The sequence below is a fragment of the Sorex fumeus genome, unplaced genomic scaffold (genome assembly GCF_029834395.1).
Source record: "Sorex fumeus unplaced genomic scaffold, SorFum_2.1 ptg000063l, whole genome shotgun sequence".
NCBI lineage: Eukaryota > Metazoa > Chordata > Mammalia > Eulipotyphla > Soricidae > Sorex > Sorex fumeus.
Window position 1 is genome coordinate 18,237,207 of NW_026606120.1, and position 20,923 is coordinate 18,258,129.

General features: G+C 42.5%; 1 pseudogene; it reads right to left on the bottom strand.

Annotated features, from left to right (window-relative positions):
- LOC130034937 (eukaryotic translation initiation factor 5B-like) overlaps positions 1-20,923 on the bottom strand; it is a 97,250-nt pseudogene that overhangs the window by 4,353 nt on the left and 71,974 nt on the right.

Here is a 20,923-nt window from a genome sequence, read left to right on the forward strand (position 1 = left end):
TGATATCACACCAGAATCCATAAGTTACACTGAGGAAAATATAAGCATAACTCTCCATCACACTGGAGTTAGAAGCATTTTTAAGATTGAATGCCATTATCTAAGCAGGTGGAAGCAAAGATAAACAAATGGGACTACATTAAATTAAGAAGCTTTTGCACTTCAATGGAAACAATGACCAGACTACAAAGATATACCATTGATTGGGAGAAAATATTTTCCACCCATCTAATAAAGGGTTAAAATTCAAATATATGAAGCACTGGTAGAACTTTATAAAAGTTATAAAATATATTTCCAACCCCATCAAAAATGTTGAGGAAATGAACATAAACTTCCTCAAAGAAGAAATGGCCAAAAGGCATATGAAAAAAATGCTCTGCATCACTAATCATCGGGAAACACAAATCAAACCAACAAAGAGATATCTCACACCAGTGAGACTGACACACATCACAAAGAACAGAAACACTCAATGTTGGCGTGGATATGGGGAGGGGGGGGTTACCCTCATTCTCTGCTGGTGGGAATGTTGGCTGGTCCAGCCTTTTCAGAAAACAATATGGACACCTCTCAAAAAACTAGATATTGAGCTTATATCTGACTCAGCAATTCCACTCTAAGGAATTTACCCCAAAGGCTCAAAAAACATAACCCATAGCTCAAAAATCATTTCCACTCCTGTATTTATTGCAGCACTATTCACAATAGCTAAAGTCTGGAAACAACTAAAGTGCCCTCAAACAAATGACTGGTTGAAGAAAGAAACTGTGATTCATACACACAGTGGAATATTACTCTGCCTTCAGAAAAGATAAAGTCATGAAACTGTCTTTTATGTGAATAGATCTGGAAGTCTTAACGCTGAGTAAAATTAGTCAGAAGATGAGAGGCAGACACAGTCCTGATCTCTCTCATATGTGAGCTATAAGGAAACATAGTGTGAGAATGACAAATGCCCAAAGTCACTAGAAAGAACATGAGGACTTTTATTCTAAAGGAAACTTGAGGAGGGAGGGATAGGAAATGGAAGAGAACACTATAGTGATAGATAGATAGATAGATAGATAGATAGATAGATAGATAGATAGATAATACTGCATCAGTAACACTCTCCTAAACCACAGAGCCTAAAGGAAAAGGAAAAAACAGGGTGTGTGCCCCAGAGGGAGGCAAGGATGGGAGGGAAACAGGGAACATTGATGGAGGGAAGCTGATTCCGGCAGAGGGATTAGTGGTGAATTATTGTTTGCCTAAAATTCAACTATCAGTATCTTTGTAAATCATGACTCTTTCATGGAAAAGAACTTTAAATTCAATCATTAATAACTTTGAATTCATTTTGGACTCAATAAAAAATTTAAAATGGAAACTAAGAAAATAAATGTCTCAGAATGAGGGCGATAGTGCCCAGTAAAAACTTACCAAATACCAATTATTGTTAGTTTGATAATTGGGTTTTGTAAAGTTGCCCTTTATCTATTCTATATTGCTGCCCTTCTCTCCTCCTATTTATACTTCCAAGTGGAACTATGTTCTTTAATTTTGAAAGGGGCATGACCAACAGGTTCAGGAGCTACCCAGTGCTCAGGAAGCCCCTCCTGAGGGTACTATATAGGGTACTATATCTCTCGCCATCAATGAAATCAGTGCTTTCAAACTACTGTTTGGATATCCCTCTCTGTTTCCCATCATTTTGTTTTGTTTCTCTTGTGTACCACGAGCATTTGCTATTTCTTTAAATTGTCCAAATGTTCAAACATTGCAAGTTCCATTTTCTGTTTTTACTTCTTGACCTCAAACAAAAGCAATCAGTTATTCCAATCACAAACAGGGATTATTAGAAACAAACACCAGAAAAGAGAACAGATTGGAGAAAGTCTTCCTGACAAGCTTGCATGAACTCCAGAATCCAAGACTAAACAATCCCCCAAATGACCTCCGGAGGACCTCCCGTGCAGTCTCTCTGGGGGAGAGAGCATCACTTCTTACAACAGATGAAGCCTGCTGGGTCCTTGGTTTGCTGATTTGTGTATGAGTGAACTCTATTTCTAGCCTCCCAACCTCACTTAAATATGACTTTAAATATTAATTTTCATACAGCACTTATTAGTTTGAATATAGATCAAAATGTAGTTAGTACAGTCAATGGGTAGGAGAAATTCTTCCAGCCTGAGGCCAAATCTATGTGCACCCTTTCTAGCTTTGTGATCTTAGGTTCTCCATGTTGATCTTAACCTCTCTGAGCTTCATCTGCAAAATAAGAATGCTTTATCTCACAGCATCTTTGTAAAAATTAGGTGATGCCTGTAAAAGTTCTCAGTGACTAATAATAGTACTAAAATTAGTACCACATTTTTAATTTATTTTTATTTAAAAAGTTTTTAATTGAATTACTGTGGGATACACGGTTGCAATGTCGTTCATGATTGGGTTTCAGTCATACAATATTACAATACCTGTCCCCTCACCAGTGTATATTTCCCACCATCAATGTCCCTAGTTTCCCTCTTGCATCACTCCATCCCCAGCCTGCCTCTATGGCAGACACTTTTACCCAGATTATTTTACAAAAGATGCATATTATGAATTGTTTGTGAAATGGTTATCCAACAGCAATATTTATTTATTTATTTATTATTTTTTGATAGGAGCCTCACCTAGAGTAGCTGGGGATGAAGTTGCCTGAGGTCTGTACCATAATATTCCACCTGGTGGTATGGGCCCAATGGTGCTGTGCTTGGGCCTGGAGATGCAGCACTGAGAGGTCTGACATTGCTCTGTGACTATCACGGGAGGGCTACTCTAAGGGGAGGGAGTTTACTTGTTCTGCATGGCATGGTCCCTGTCACCCAATTTCTCAGGGAGCTGTGAATTCAGGCTGGAGTGAGGAATAGCTCTTTGCTCTGCAGAAAAGAAAAGTCAGTCCTAAGCTTGTCACAAACATTCTGAGTCTGTCGCCTGTCCCTTAAGAAAAGAATTTCAGGAGAAAATGAAATAGTGAAGCAAGATAGTTTTAGTTGAACAAAACTTGGATAGAAAGATGGAGGGAAACAAAGAAAAGGAAATACATGTTCAAGAAAGAACACAAGCATGAAAGAGCAAGCAAATGAAGAGACATAAAGAGAAGAAAGTGAGATGTGCTCAAGGGAGAACAGGGACTTGAAAAGTGAGCTCAGAATGGCTTTGGGGAGGAGCTTTCATACAATTTCCCCCAATGTTTTTTCTAGAGTTTTGCATACATAGAAGTTCATCTGGCTATTTTTTCAGGAAAGCTTTGCACTGTTGATGGTCTCATAACTCATCCCTTGTACTTTTAGTGGTACCTTCATAATATCATAGATTTTTCTGTAGCTTCCCTTTTGAAGGTCCACTTTTCTCTGGATGGGGCCTTGGGTTTCTGCATCAAGGTGGTGCCTCTACTTCTCCAACAAGTTTAGAATGTGTATGTCAATTGGTATGAGTCTTCATGCCTTTGGGCTACTTCAGGACTAAGAGATCTCCCAAATTTTATTATTTCCCAAGAGTACATAACCAGGGAACCCCCTACCTATCTGTCTGAAACTGTTCTATCTAGGGCACAGCAGATCTGAAGCTAACCCTTTAGAACTGATAATATCAGAACTTAGGAAGTGGTGGAACAGTACAGGGAGTCCACCCATAACCACATCCTCAGGAGAGACACCCCCTATCCAAGCATGGGGTTTCCTCCCCAAGCTGCAAGGGCAGGGCAGGGATGAAGTTTTTCCTACTGGCTGTTATCATTCCACCTCTTTTGGTAAAAATTTTTCTGACCAAAGAAAAATTATGTGATGAGCAGCCTCCAATTATAAAAGTGTAACTACATGAATTGGTAAGAAAATCAAAACCAATTAGTGGACTGTTTGCCTGTGATTCCCAGTCTCTGCACTGCATAACTGGGTCTTGGTAATTAGATCCGCTAAAAGGGGCTTTCAGCCACAATTTCATTCTCCATCTGTTCTGATTACATGCTCACTTGAAACACGGCTCTTATCAGATGAAATTTTGATGGGTTCTAAATTGTTTGTTTAAGCCCAAAGTGGAACCATTTGGTCAATTTCTAACACATGATCTCCAGACTGAAGGGTTACTGAGGTGGTAGAATTAATGCATGTGTCTACGAGGCCAAGGCTTTGTCACCTCAGGCAAGGTTTTAAACTTGTTTTTCCTCTGTAATGTGATAACCCCACCCAAGGTGATGACCCCAGGTGTTGATCAAGATTGCCTACAATTACTCTAATACTAGACTCCAGCTGAAGAGTCCATGAGCCTTTCCTTTTGTTGCAGGTATACAGGTAGAAGTACCCTAGAATGTACTTTGGGAAATAAAACCTAAGAAGAGATGCCCTAGTTGGGTGGGTCAGCCCAGAGCCCACCCACCCACAATCTTGGCAGCCAGAAACCTCCACACTCCACAATCTCTGCCATGCTCACAACTGGACTCCACTGCTTGAGATGAGCCTCGCCTAGAAATTAATTTGCTGAAAAACTCAAGTGTGTGGGTTTTGAAACTTAAATCTCCAGGCTTTCACAGAGTCAGGGTGGGCTATCTTCCCCCATTTCCCTCTACTTCTCAAAGTTCTGGCAAACATGAAAACTTGCCAAAGCCCCCCCCCCCCCAGTTGAAAATTTAATTCCAGCGGTATCACCCCATTAAAAATTTTGGACTTCTTGGAGCACATGGCCGCATTTGCAGCCATATGACATCTCAAACTCTACAACACTGGTAAACTAGTAGTAACAAACTAGTTTGAATGGGATGTCATATAGAAGGCAACCGATCTTAATAAAACATAAACACAGAAGGCTTAACCTGTAACAACATCTTAGTAATCTCTCATATGAGGACTTACGGTTTCAAGGTGAGCTACAAAAATCTTCACTAACTTCCTTCTAAGAAAACATTTTTGATCAGTCTCTTAGCAAATTATTGATATTAATTTGTTGATATTAACAAGAAGAATTAAATTATTGAGGCCTGTTATGGAGGCAGGTTTAAGGAGTGGTTGGGAAAATCAAAAAGACAATGGTGGAGAGAAGGCTTAATCGAGGTGGGATTGGTGTTGGGCTATCGTTGTGGTGTTGGGTCTGTAACAAATCATCATAAGCAAATTTGTAAACCACAGTGTTAATATAAAGTTTAAGGGGAAAATTGGAAAATATCAATAAATTAAATGACAAGAGAGTGGGGGAGAGGAGAGGAGAGGAGAGGAGAGGAGAGGAGAGGAGAGGAGAGGAGAGGAGAGGAGAGGAGAGGAGAGGAGAGGAGAGGAGAGGAGAGGAGGAGAGAGGAGAGGAGAGGAGGAGAGAGGAGAGGAGAGGAGAGGAGAGGAGAGGAGAGGAGAGGAGAGGAGAGGAGAGGAGAGGAGAGGAGGGGAGGGGAGGGGAGGGGAGGGGAGGGGAGGGGAGGGGAGGGGAGGGGAGGGGAAGGGAGGGGAGGGGAGGGGAGAGGAGAGGAGAGGAGAGGAGAGGAGAGGAGAGGAGAGGAGAGGAGAGGAGAGGAGAGGAGAGGAGAGGAGAGGAGAGGAGAGGAGAGGAGAGGAGAGGAAGGTAAAAGGTAAAGGCCCTCCCGTTGTTTGTCGATTTGCTCGAGCGGGCCCAGTAACGTCTCCATTGGAGACTTTGTTGTTACTGTATTTGGCATATCGAATACGTCACGGGGAGCTTGCCAGGCTCTGCCGTGCGGGCGAGATACTCTCGGTAGCTTGACGGGCTCTCCAAGAGGGGCGGAGGAATCGAACTCGGGTCAGCCATGTTGGCTGCGTGCAAGGCAAACGCCCTACCGCTGTGCTATCGCTCCAGCCCTTAAGTAACTCAAAGGCCTGAAGACCATATCCTTTGACATACAAATCCTAAACTCTGAGAAGACAAATTGTGGGACCACCCAGATGCAGAAATCCAAGTCCCCAACCAGGGAAATGTGGGTCCCTCAGAAAAGTAGAAGCTACATAAGAATCTATGAGATTATTAAAATATCATCAAGAGTGCAAGACTTTCCTGTGACAAACGCCCAGATTAACTTTTATGCACACAAAATTGCAGGAAAAGAAACATTTGGAAGAATTGTACAAAAGCTCCTCCAAAAAGCCGTTTGGGGCTTGCTCTTCAATCCCGTGTTCTCCCTTGAACATGCATCTCACTTTCCTGTTCATGTCTCTGCTTTTTTCTTTCTGGAGAAGCCTTTGTTCTCTCTTGAACTACTACTTCGCTTTCCCTCCCCTCACATCTTTCTAAGTAAGTTTTAATAAAAAACTGACTGGCTTTTACCGTTTCACCTCCTCCTGGAATTCATTTCTGTGCTGGAAAGGTAACAGACTCAGATGCCTTTACTGAAATTGCTGTCCTACAAAGAGCAATTCTTCACTCCTGTATGAATCCACGGCTCCCCAAGAAATCAGGTGGCAAGGATCAACTCGTACCCCATGAAGAACAGGGAGTCGGTAGGCTCAGTCCTAACCTATACCCGGCATTTTCCCTATCACTGTTGGCAGAGGTGGATTGAGCAGAGAAGTGGAAGCACTCTTTCCTCGAGTCTACCTCCTTGCTCCCCAATATACTGAGCCACCAGTAACACTTTCATGGCATGAGCCCTCCACATTAGAGGCAGCTACCTGTGGCTCTCAGGACTATCAGTCTGCTAGGTCAAAAATGCAGCAGTGGCATCTCCAGACTGAGCCCTGAGAAATTGCGATTAAGATGCAATTTCTTGTGAGAGAGAGAGAGAGAGAGAGAGAGAGAGAAGAAAAGAAAAGTGCCTACCATAGAGGCAGACTGGAGGTAAGGGGTGGAAGGAGGGAAATCAGTGCATTGCTGATGGGAAATATACAGTGGTGAAGGGAGGAGTCTTGGAACATTGTGTAACCAAAATCCAATCATGAACAGCTTTGTAACTGTGTATCTCATAGTGATTTGATTTAAAAAAGAATTTTTTTTAAAGATGCAATCTGGGGGTTGGAGCAATAACACAGCGAGTAGTGTATTTGCCTTGCACGCGGCCGACTCGGGTTCAATTCCCAGCAGCCCATATGATCCCCCAGCACCACCAGGAGTAATTCCTGAATGCAGAGCCAGGAGTAACCCCTGTGCATCGCCGGGTGTGATCCAAAAAAGCAAAAAAAAAAAATTCATTCTGACCTTGGCCCCATTCTGATTATGCCCACACACCTTGTTACCTGCATTCACTGGTACACTACAGATGCTGTGGTGGGTAGTTGTCATCCTTTACTGTGCTTGTGAATCTATGGGTCCACAGTATGAATAGGATGCTCCATGGTACCTTGGATCTCTGTGGGAGGAAGTAGAAGGCCAGAGTCTTGATAGGAGTTTTACACACATAAAATTTAATGTGTGATTCATATGAAAACAACATTTGTGACCCCTCCACATGGGGCTGTGACCCACAGTTTTAAGAAGCTAGGTTCAGAATGTCGGTGTCTTCATTATCATCTGTCAATGGTATTATTCGTGTCTTCATAGTTTTGTTTATTTTAAACAGAACCAAGTAATTGACTTTTTTTTTAATAGTTGGTTCTGGGGGGATGGGGGGTGGGAGGGATACTGGGTTCAGTGGTGGTGGAGAGTGGGCACTGGTGGAGGGATGGGTACCCGATTATTGTTTAACTGAAACTCAAGCACAAAAATTTGTAAATCTACAACTGTACCTTATGGTGTTTCACTAATAAAAATTTTAAAAAATACACACAAAAAAATTTAATGTGTGTGTTCTTTTTTTTCATAGAAATCCTTGCACTGTTGATGATCTCTAAATAGTCTCATAGATTCTTTTGTAGCTTCTCCTGTTCTGAGGTGTCCACCTTTCTGAGGGGTCCACCTTTCCCTGGGTTGGGCCTTAGATTTCCGCATCTGGGCAGTGCCTCAATTTCTCCTCTTCTAAGAGCTTGAGATTTGTATGTCAAAGGATGCGACTTTCAAGCCTCTGAGCTATTTTAGGGCCAGGGGATCTCTTCATAAGTTTTATTATTATTTCCCAAAGTACACTCAAGGGCACCTCTACCTATCTACCTGTAACAAAAATAGAACCTTCGGCTGGAAATTAGTCTCAGAGTAATTGTAGGAAGCTATTCCACTCACACCTAGCAAGAGGTAGACTTAGTTGGCTATCAAATTGTTACCTAGAGTGCCAACATATAGCTTGTCTACATGGCCTGGGATTCTCCTGGATGAGAAAGAGTGAGCACTCTACAAGGACTGTGACAACACTGCAAGAGGATTCTTCCCCGTCTCCTGAGTTAGGCAATGGCTAGCAATGACTGCCCTACAATTTGTTGATTATGAGGGGGTTCCTGGGGCTATCTCAGAGTCCAAGATGTAGACACCACTTGACAAGGTCTTCACAAGGTCACTGCAGAGAGCTGGTAGGATAGAAGTTATTGCTGAGTTGTCTTTGGAAAAGATGGAGTCACAGTGCCCACCTCAACTATGCTTTTAATGAATAAATAAGTACTTAGAATTACAAAAGAAACCAATTATATTGTAATACAACTTAGAAATGTAATTTGCAAGATAATAATATATGTGGTCTTTACTAACACATTCGAAAAACAAGATATAGTGGAGGGTCAAATTGCCACTAATTGCCTTCCAAAATTGTGATGAGCTTGGATATTTTGAGAAGTCCTCTATCCTGTAATATACACAGATATGTTCTTCTAGGGTTGTCAAAATCACAAGTTCAGCAAAGCCTGGGGCTTGTAGCTTACATTTGCACTAGAATTAATTTCGTTGTTTGTAAAATTACTATTGGAATTATTCTACAAGTACAGAGTAGTTTAAAGATAATTAACACTTTAAAATTTTTCTGTTTTTCAACCTCAGAATGGAATTTATCATCCCCTGTATTCAAATTCAAATCTCTCTTATAGTTCTCATGTATATTTTTATAGATTTCTTCTTAATAGTACTTCTAAGTACAAGTTACATACTATTACACGAGTTATTTTTCTTCTAGTGTATTGTCTTCAGATATTATTTTATGTAGAAGTATATTTTGGTTTTCTTATATAGACTTGCTTTCTGTCTGCTTTCTGGGCCTTCCAGATGTGCTAGCACATTTTCCACCAAAAGTGGTGATTAAGCTTTCTCCTGACCAAGTGCCACATCTTCTATTTCATTCCCTGGTAATTGCATGTGCCTCCAGGACAATGTTAAATAGAGGTCACACTGAGTTGGCTTTCCATTTCCAGCACAGGAAACCAGACTGTTCACTACAATCAATCCATAAGGCCAAATAATAGCCCCTATAATTAGTCCCAATTGGCCAGAATTTGATCAATAACTGAAAGTTTCCTGATTTTTTTTTTTGTCCCTGCTTTCAACTTAGCATTAACTAGAAAAAGTCCACTACAATCCCCTAGTTTACTCAGGATATCTCCTTCTCATTAGCCACCCTGGTGACTGCAGAGCCCAAGCCAGGGTGTACCCAAAACTTTTCCACCACAAAAATCTTCCTTTCTTTAGACTGGAATGATAGTACAGTGGGTAGGGCATTTGCCTTGCACACTACCAACCTTAGTTTGATCGCTGGCACCACATACAGACCCTGAGACTCCGCCACGAGTGATCCCAAGCACAGAAGCTCTGAACCATCAGATGTGGCCCCAAAACAACAACAAAAAAGTTATTTTCTGTCTTGGGTCAAAGAAGTAATAAAGGAGCTAAGGCCCATATCTTGAATGTAGGCAACACATTTTGGTTCCTGGCAACGCATAAGGTCCCCTGAATACCACCAGGAGTTACTCCTCAGCTCAGAGACAGAAATAGCTCCTGAGTGCCACTATATGTAAACTAAACTGTGCTCTACCCCTCCTAGTAAAAAAAAAAAAAAGCACTTAGCACTTATTCCTTTGACTAGAAAGATAACTGAATAGGCTATGCATGTTTCACATGCAAGAGGCCTTGTTTTGATACCCAAGCACCACCAGGAGTGACCCCTGAGCACAAAGCTATTAGTGTTTCCCAATAACCTCCAGGTGTGGCCAAAAAATAAACTAAAAAATGAACAAACAACTTTTATTTTCCACAATGAATAAACAGATGCTCATGTTAAGGAAACATTCTCTTTGGGAGGTTTCATCGATTCCCATTTTTCTTGGGAACAGATCATGTCTCACACTGTTATAGTTCAAATCCCATCCCCTTAAATGTATGTGTTGGAATTCTAGTACTCAGAATGTGACTATATTTAGAGATACAAACCTTAAGGAGGAGATTACAGTAAATGAGATTGTTAAAGTGGGTCCTAATCCAACATGCCCATATTGTATTGAAAGGGGACATTAGGACACAGACCCACACAGAGGGTAACTATGTGAGGCCCAGAGAGAACCTTCTCATGACAGGGACAGAAGTCTCAGGAGGACTCAGAAAACCTGGCACCTAGATCTTGGTACTCCAGTGCCAGGACTGTGAACAATTTTCTATTATTTAGACCTCCCAGTGTGATGATGTTTCATTGAAGCCCCAGATGACTAGTACTTATCTACTAGTTATTGAATCCTACTTACTATCGAAAACAGAAGTATAATAAGGATAAACAAAGAACAAGCGTCTTGCTTAGTCTCTAACAGTTAATATAAGGCCCACCCCACCAGATCTCATGCTCTATTGGTCTTTTTCCAGGTATACCTGGAACTCAGCACTACCCAGGCCAGAATTTACACTTTTATCATCAGGCATCTCCAACCAGCTCCCACAAACATCAGGTACACATCAGAAGTATCACCGATGCCATGCAAGAAAAGAAGGAGCGAGGCCGTGCTTTAAGACAACCTCTGTGATTTGGGAAGGTCCATAGGGGACAGGCTATGGCAGAGGTTTTAGGATAAACATTCTATAACAGGAAGACTCCTCAGTCTCCTGCCCTTACCTCAGTACTCACAGCCTGGCTGGGATTCTCTCCATCTCCAGGGCCTGCACCTGGAGTCTTGCTCCAAGGAAACAGGCAGGAGCGATGGTATCTATCCTATTACAAAACTCCTGTTCCTCCTTGGGTGTCTTCTTTGCTCTGTCCCATGCTCCCTCTCTCTGTGGGAAGCACTTTCCAGATTGCAGTCCTGGCCCAGCCAGGGGCTAAGCCCTATACTGCAGCAGTTTGTGACCCAAGACATCCATTGATCAAGTGCGTGAGCACTGCAACAACGCAAAACTCCCAACAACACTACCACCACCACAAAAATTTAAAATAAGTTACTGAAAAAGAAGAAACAACTCTGAAGCTTTGGTACATGGCTCACTGGTAGAGTAGAGACCTCAGATGCACACAGTCCAGGGTTCAATCTATGGAAACACACAAACAAATAATAATAACCTTAACAAACTATGAAAGTCATCCTTTTCTTTGCTCTCACATTTCAGCGTGAGTCTCCTCAGGATGCCAACCAGTGACTAAGGAGTCTGTGAGGGTGCCACACTTATGGCCTAAACCTGAATTTGATGCTTGTCTTTTTTTTAAATTTTTTAATTTTATAAAGTTATTCACAATAATTTATTACATTCGATATTGCAACACCAATCCCACCATGTTTACGCCTTCTCACCACCAACATTTTTTTTTTGTTTTTTTTTTTTTTTTATTTATTTATTGAATCACTGTGGGAAAGGTTACAAAGCTTTCAGGTTTATGTCTCAGTCATGCAAATATCAAACACATTTCCCTTTACCAATACTTATTTTTTACCATGAAGAACCCCAATAAAACCCCACCCCCACCCCTCCCCGTCCCTGTGAAGCAGATGAATTCTAGTTAACACTCTATCTGCTTTGATTAGATTCATTGTTTCAATAAAAGATTCACCACTATTATTTAGAGTTTACCCCCCCCCCAAATCAGACATGCTGAAAAAGCATTGTGAAGTGATTTGCTTTCTACGGCTGGGTTCAAGAATTAAATGTTGGTTTTGGATTTCTGCTCTTTTACCTATTGACCCTGGAAGTATTTCTACTGAAAGTCAGATAGTTAAGAAATTGGTTTCTGTGTTCTGGAGTCCTGGCCGTGCTGGAGAGCCGCTCGCGGGGGGCAACTGGTGGCCTCGGTAGGGCGTGAAGGGCGGACCGAAACGCCCCCCTTCCCATGAGGTTTTAGTCACCCCCACACTCCCGGCTCATACCTGCTGTCCACAAGGCTCCCATACCACCAACATTTTGAATTTTCCCAACCACCATCCAAACCTATTCTAGTAGCAGGCCCTAAATAATTTATTTTGCACTGCTTGTAATAAATCTGCTAAAAATGATCCCAAAAACTTTCCTTAGAAGAAAGTGTGTGAAGACTGTTGTATATTACCTAGAGCCACTAAGCCCTTGTATAAGAGGTTTTACTACCATGCTTTTATAGGTTGAGCCTTGTGCTTGTGTGTGTGTGTGTGTGTGTGTGTGTGTGTGTGTGTGTGTGTGTATTAATTGAGATAAGTTGCCTTGCACTTTACACCCCATCCAATGTGGTGTGCTACTCCTGGTATATCAGTGATGTAGAGTATGAGATGTTGCTCCAGGAATTCTAAAATTCTAAGTAGGTTGATACAGCTAGAGTTAAAGTTTTTAACTGGTTGGTGACTTTGGGGTCCAGAGGCATCTCTTCAGCTTGTTGCTCTCCTTCAAGATTTATTTGTGAGTCTCTGGATCATGGCTGTTAATGACCTTATATGGTGCCAGAGGCAGTTCATAGGTGTGATTGCCAGGTTCCTGGAAGCTCAGAGAGATGGGAAGAGGTGGCCTGTTGGATATTAACCCTAAGTGCTTTAGGCTTCATTGGTGAATTGCCCCTTTCCTACTCTCAGAAAAGCTTACCATGCCCTTGCTAACATCCCTAATTTAGTTAAAGTCTATCTTCAACCTTTCCTTTGTGTTGGATATTAACCCTAAGTGCTTTAGGTTTCATCAGTGAATTGCCTCCTCTCTTCCTCCCAGAGAAGCTTAACATGCTCTTGCTATCATCCCTAATTTAGTTAATGTTTATCTTTAACCTTTCCTTTGTATTTTATCTCTAAGTGTCACAGGTCCCCTAGTCAGTCTTGATTACTTATAAGTCAAAACTTTCTGGTAATTCTGAACTTTGTATTTGTACTGCTTTATATTTTGAAATGCTGTGTATTTGTACCTGCTTTTCTATTTCCCCTGTAGCCTTTTTATGTTTTATTATAAAGCCATGTCGTTTGGTTAAACACAGAAAGACCATCAATGCTATGCTCCTAATGTTTGGGAGTTGATTGATTCTGAAATATATCTACTCCTGGGCACAATGAAGACCTCCGGTTCCAGCCACAGCCATGCTTAAGACCACTCTCCACACGTTTGGATGAGACTCACGCATGAAGGAACTGGTCGAGGAACCCAGGTGTGCGGGACCCGGGGCATAGATCTCCAAGCCTGCTTGCATTGGAACTGGGGCCTCCTCCATCCAGATCTCCCACCTTCCAGTATGTAGGCGTTACACCCACCAACTGCCCCCTGCGCCGTGTAATCCCATCAATGGCCGAGACCCAGAGACTATAAAACCCTGCTCCTGGAATCTTATCATCTAGTTCTTACTCTGGAGAACCTGGCAGGCTACCAAAAGTATCCTGCCGCATAGCAGAGTCTGGTAAACTCGCCGTGGCATATTCAATATGCCAAAACCCAGTAACAATGATGGGTCTCATTCTCCTGACCCTGAAAGAGCCTCGAATATGGCACTTTTTAAAATCTCAGGGCTAGGATGAAGAAGACGTTACTGGGGACTGCTCGAGGCAATCGATGAACAACAGGAAGACAGTGATACAGTGATACAGTGGGCATAATTACTTGGTCATAATTACTTGACTCAGGATTCAATTGTTACCTATGTAAATGATCAATCACACCTATGTCCTTACCTCAACCCCCTTCAGCATGCTAGCAGCTCTACATTAATCGGGCCATTTTCACCATCAGGCTATGGTCCCCCATCTCCCTGTCTCTTTGTTAGTGAGACCTGGGGATGTGGGGAGGTGACTCTGGGCCACCTAACACACACACTTTGCAGCAGCATCCCCCACCTGTTACTTTGTGAACTCACAGTGGTCCATTCCCGAAGTTGTGCGAGCTTGGAAATCTCCATCACAAAACCCGCAGACCTGAGTTTTTCAGCAAATTCACTCATGGATGAGGCTAGTTCAGGCCTGTGGAAATCAGCAGTGAGCATGGCAGCAATTGAGTTCTGGAAGTTTTCAGCTCCCTGGGCTCTGTTTGGGAGCGTGAGTCCTTCTACCCCCCCCCCTTATGTAGGACGAATATGAGCTGTCCCGAATATGAGGCTCAGCGTGGGCAGGTTGATGGTTGTCCTGAGAGTAAATAATCTCTGTGATTCTTTGAGCTAAACTAGCCTCTTGTTCATGGAGCAATCACTTCAACTTGAAAGAATAGCAGAATACCTTCACCTGTTCCCCCTAGCGGTTCAGTCGCCACCATCTTCCAGAGGCCAATGGACAGTCAGGTAGGGGCCCACAGTGAACAGACACGTGGGGCCTCAGAGGTTGGGGGTGGAGCCAGTCCTTTCCTCCCCCTCCCCAAAGAGACCCTGAGGTGCCACGCACGAACGAGCCGTCTGGCTACTGATCTAGCTGCCATGATCCCAGTGACTCGGAAACAAAGTTCGGAACCCAGTGACTTTTGGCAGAAATCCCTCCAGATTTAATTATTAAAACTTCAGAATTCCAAAATCGCGTGGCCACAATATCATATGCTATTCATAATCAGCAATAGAAAACAAATTGCCTAATGTTGCCTTTTCGGCAGATCTGAGTGTTGGGGTAAAATTCCAAATAGTGATGGTGAGTCTGGTGTCAAAATATAGAATGCAATCAAAGTAGAGAGAGAGTAATGTGGAAATCATCTGCCACAAAGGTAGGGGAGAGGGTGGGATGGGGGTATATTGGGAGTTTTGGTGGTGGAAAATGCAGTGGTGAAGGGACGTGTGTTTCACCATTGTATGGCCGAGACTTAAACTTGAAAGCTTTGTAACAGCTCTCACAGTGATTCAATAAATAAATTTATTTAAAAAAAATAATAATAGCAGAATAAAAAACTCTGGATTTTCACTTCCTGGCTGGAGTGATAGCACAGCGATAGGGCATTTGCCTTGCAAGCAGCTGTCCTGGCTGAGCCAGGATCGATTCCTCCGCCCCTCTCAGAGAGCCAGGCAAGCTACTGAGAGTATCTCGCCGGCACGGCAAAGCCTGGCAAACTACCTGTGACGTATTTGATATGCCAAACACACTAACAACAAGTCTCACAATGGAGACATTACTGGGCCGGCTTGAGCAAATCAATGAACAATGGGAGGACAGTGCTACAGTGCGACAGGTATCCCACAGATATTTTTTAGAAATTAGAGCAAGCTTATCACCAATATAAAGATAACTGACAGAATGTTTCCCAGTGATAAAATTAAATCTTTCAAGGCAACATTGGAATTTTTAAAACTCGTATCTTGAACTTGAACTTGGACTTTTCCTCAAAACCGCGCGGCCGCTCACGCGGCCGCGCGACATCTCTCTATATACAAAGTGATCCATGGGAAGTAAACCACCCAACGTTTCTCTCTGAAAATCATAGTTAAGTTTGGAGCATGGCCACAGCCCAGAAACACAAGGACTTAATGCAGAACCCAGCAGCTTGGAGCAGAAAAATGAACGGACTATGCGTTAATCCAGGCCATCATGACTGTCCGGAGGGGAAAGGGTGTTAGTCCCCTCCGCCCTCCTCCCTCTGGAAAGAAAGATGGCGGCCACATGGGAGCCTTGTGGACAGCAGGTATGAGCCGGGGGTGTGGGGGCGACTAAAACCTCATGGGAAGGGGGGCGTTCCGGTCCGTCCTTCACGCCCTACCGAGGTCACCAGTTGCCCCCCACGAGCGGCTCTCCAGCACGGCCACGGCCCCAGAAGCACAAGGACTTAATGCAGAACCCGGCAGCTTGGAGCAGAAAAGTGAACGGACTATGCATTAATCCAGGCCATCAGGTCTGTCCGGAGGGGAAAGGGTGTTGCCCCAGTCGCCTTCTCCTCTCTGGAAAGAAAGATGGCGGCCGCATGGGAGCCTTGTGGACAGCAGGTATGAGCTGGGGGACTGGGGGCAACTAAAACCTCATGGGAAGGGGGGCGTTTCGGTCCGCCCTTCACGCCCTACCGAGGCCACCAGTTGCCCCCCACTAGCGGCTCTCCAGCACGGCCACGACTCCAGAGCACAGAAACCAATTTCTTAACTATCTGACTTTCAGTAGAAATACTTCCAGGGTCAATAAGTAAAATAGCAGAAATCCAAAACCAACATATAATTCTTGAACCCAGCTGTAGAAAGCAAATCACTTCACAATGCTTTGTCAGCATGTCTGATTTGGGGGGGGGGGGGGGGTAAACTCTAAATAATAGTGGTGAATCTTTTATTGAAACAATTTATCTAATCAAAGCAGATAGAGTGTTAACTAGAATTCATCTGCCCCACAGGGACTGGGAGGGGTGGGGGGTGGGGTTTTATTGGGGTTCTTCATGGTAAAAAATAAGTTTTGGTAAAGGGAAATGTGCTTGATATTTGCATGACTGAGACCTAAACCTGAAAGCTCTGTAACCTTTCCCATGGTGATTCAATAAATAAATAAATAAATAAATAAATAAAAAACTCGTATCTTGGAGGCTTCCCCAAACGTAAAAACTTTACTGATACGTTGGGTGATGATATTAATTGATTGCAATTTTTTTCATGTAGCATCATGAGATCTGTCAAGTTTTGAAAGACTTGATTACCTAAAAAATCCATATTTTCTAGGTGACCAATGTACAGCATTATAAAATCAGACATTGATTTTTTGACAGCTTTTTGGGGGGGGATACTCTTTTAGGGGGCATACCAAACTTTTCCCCAGGGCTTACTCCTAGCTCTGTGCTCAGAGATCACTTCTGGAAGTGCTCATGGTACTATATTTGATATGATACATGGACTGTATGTGGTGCCATATGTGGTACTGGCTACGTATATGTGAGTATAACAGTTAAAGGAGTGAAAACTTCACAAGCTTCATAGCCAAATGTGTGCACAGCACAACCTTATGTGTGACCCCTGATAGCATCACAGTTGAATATGAAAAACCCACAGAGAGCATGCGGCTAGAGTCAACACAACAATAAGGAAAAAATGGAGGGAATACTAGTAAGTAAAAAAAGTATTAGATATCTGCTTTTCTTATCAAATGTATAAAAAGTCTCCTATATATGAATATTTTTATTCAACAGAAAAAGAGTAAATAAAAAATAATTTGTTATAATTTATGACTTTAAAAAATGTCTTAAGATTATTTAAGACCATAAACTCAGTAATCTCATTCCTTTGAATTTATCTATATGGAAATAACCAGAACGGAAAATATTCATGTGAAATATTTCACTTTTATGTAACTAAAGAATTGTTCATAGGGGCTGGAGTGATAGCATATAAGGGAGAGTATTTGCCTTGCACACGGCCAACCTGGGTTTGATTCCCAGCATCCCTTATGGTCTCCCGAGCATCACCAGGAGTAATTCCTGAGTGCATGAGCCAGGAGTAGCCCCTGTGCATCGCTGGGTGTGACCCAAAAAGAAAAAAAAATTGTTTCTAGAGGCTGGGCCCTGGTGACCCCTGTTGCCACAGGAGCTGAGCAGCTAGCTCTCACTCTCAGGCCAGAGCACTACACAGTCAGGCCACAGTGCAGAGCAGAGTGTCATTGGGAGAGATTTGTTTCTTGTGTCTTGGAAGTTTCCCCAAACTTAAAGACCTGTCTGATAAATCGGGTGATGATATTAATTTTAATGTAATTTTTTTGGCATTATGAGATCTATCAAATTTTGAAAGACTTGATTACCTCACAAATCCATGTTTTGGAGAGACCCCAACCCCCTGAGCAGCACTTGGGAAGATCCCCCTCTGTGCACAGAATTTTTCTTAGGAGCAACTGAAGAAAGAACTTTTCTTAGTTATTATTACTATAAGAGACAAATAAAACAGAGCTCAGGTATTTGACAGGCTGTCATGTCTTCTATGCCAAACCTGTGAGAGCATGAAAAAGAACATCTTAAGTTTTCTGTAAAGGAAAAAGGATCACGATCACCATCTCGATCATCCTGTTGTTCGTCGATTGCCTCGAGCAGGCACCAGTAACGTCTCCTTCGTCCTAGTCCTGAGATTTTAAAAAGTGCATATTTAAGGCTCTTTTGGGGTTAGGAGAATGAGACCCATCATTGTTACTGGTATTTGGTATATTGGGTACGCCACGGGGAGTTTACCAGACTCTGCCGTGTGGGCAGGTTACATTCGGTAGCCTTCCAGGTAGGGAAAAAGGAATGATTGCTATATGATTCTTACCTATGGGGAAAATGATCACTAATTGACTTTTCTTGATTTATTTTCTGAAATTTCACTTACCGTTTCTTTAAATTTTGTTGGCACCAAAATTTTGTTGACACAATAGGAAATAATTTTTTATATGCCTGATGCATGCCTGTTATATGCGGGCTTGGGGGACCTTGATCGAAAAGAGAGAACACTGGCCATGGGATTGGGGTTGGAATACTTTGTGTCTGAACAATCCTATTATGGACAATTTTGTAGATCATGGGGTCTTAATAAAAATTAATTTAAAGAGGAAAAAAGTGAAGGATTTGAGACTTAGTACATGTATATAAGTGTGGTATCTATATTAAAAAGAAATGGACAGGTGTTTAAGCCACCAGAGAGAACATTGATAGAGTTCCTTCTCTGAAGGATTTATAATTCTGGGCTTGAGACTTACCGCAGATAAGGTGCTTGCCTTGCACACAGTCAGCCCAGATTCTGTCCTTAGTACCCTACAGGCTCCCCCAAGCCCACCAGGACTAATCCCTGAGCCTAGAGCCAGGAGTAAGCACTGGATACCACCAGGAGTAGGCCCCAAACAAAACAAAATTCACAAAGACTTTATAGTTCCTGGCAATACTGCAGGCTGCAGATGAAGCCCATTTAATATCATAAACATTTATGATTAGCCACAGTCAACATAAATCCAATCACCACTGTTACGTAAAAATCCTGCAATATATTTACCCAGCTAAACTACCTCCCACTGATGACAGCTTTAGGTATCAATGATGATATGAATACGACAGTTGGGTTAAACCCCCAAATCTTGAAAATTAGACCGTTTCTGAAAGCTGATACAAATATCATGGGAACAGTTTTTGTTAGGTGAAAGCATCAGGAAAGGATTTGTGGGATTACAAAAAAAAAAAGTTAACAGTTAAAGAAAAGAAACTAAGTATCACAAAGGAGAATTATTTGAGTACCAAATTAAAAGGCTCTAAGAATCAGTTTATCTTTTTTTTTTTTACAGTGGGGGCAAGACAATGGGTGCCCGGACTCTCCCAAGCTTTGCTCAGCATATTCAGTCAGCTGTACAGGCCTGATGATTCAGTGCTCCAGCCCAGCTGTGCTCACAGAAATAAAAGCCACTAGGGTCCTCTCTAACTCCAGGGCCCACTTTTGAGGGAGAGGGGCCATGCAGTGCTTGAGGCTGAGGGACCTGGGTGTACCAGGCATGGGTGCCAGCCCTTTGCACTGCTTCCCCAACCCTTATCTTTTAAATTCTTACTACACGTTTTCATTTATTTGTGTTTGAGAACCACACTGGACGGTGCTCATGGGCTGTTCCACAGACATCATTCTTGGTGGTTCTCAGGTAGTGCTGGCATTGAGCCTAGGGCTCTAGCCTGCAGAACATGTGCCCAAGTCCTGAAAGCTATTTCAGAGCCTCTCAGTTTGGTTCAGTTCAGTTCTGTTCTGTTCTGTTCTATTCTGTAGTTTTGTTCTGTAGTTCTGTTCTATAGTTCTGTTCTGTTCTGTTCTGTTGGTCTGTTCTGCAGTTCTGTTCTGTTCTTTTCTGTTCTGTAGTTCTGTTCTGTCCTGTAGTTCTGTTCTGTTCTGTTCTGTTCTGTTCTGTTCTGCTCTGTTCTGTTCTGTTCTGTTCTGTTCTCTAGTTCTGTTCTGTTCTGTTCTCTAGTTCTGTTCTGTTCTGTTTCATTTAGTTTCATTCTGTTCCATTTCGTTCCATTCCAATCCATTCCGTTCCGTTCTGTTCTGTTCAGTTATGCTCTATAGTTCTGTCCTGTCCTGTAGTTCTGTTCTGTTCTATTCTGTTCTAGAGTTCTGTTCTGCTCTGTTCTGGTATATAGTTCTGTTCTGTTCTGTTCTGCTCTGTTCTGTTTTATAGTTCTGTTCTGTTCTGTTTCATTTAGTTCCATTCTGTTTAATTCTGTTCTGCTCTGCTCTTCTGTTTTTTTTCTCTCGTCAGGTAACTTAGGCAAGTTTCAGATCTCAGATGTCCAGTGTTCAGGACTCAGTATGTCCCCACCTGCATCCACTCTCTTCCGTTTGGAAGTCAGAGCTGCTGTAGCCCACAAAGGCTCAGTTCCACAGCCCCTTCAGGGCTGGTGAAACGAGAAACATCATACAGAAAGAACTTTATGGCAACAGATCAGCAGATGGGAGATGGCGGACTTGCCCTCATAGTCAGCCTCTTGTCTGCTTGTTTGCTGAAAGGATAACTTTTCTTTGTTTTGGTTTGGGAGGGGGAGTTGTTTGCTTGTTTTGGGCCTCACCCTGCAATGCTCAGGGCTTACTCCTGATTCTGCACTCAGGAATTACTCCTGGCAGGGCTCAAGGAATCATATGAGATGCCAGGGATTGAACCCAGATTGGTTGTGTGCAAAGCAAATACTCATCCCACAGTACTCTCTCTTCAGCCCCTGTTTTGTTAAGTTTGTTTCATTTGTTAAGTATACGTTAGGCATCATGGTTTATAAAACTATTAATGTCAGGTTTCATGTCTAAAACATTCCCGCATACACCCGCCACCAAAGTGTCTACTTC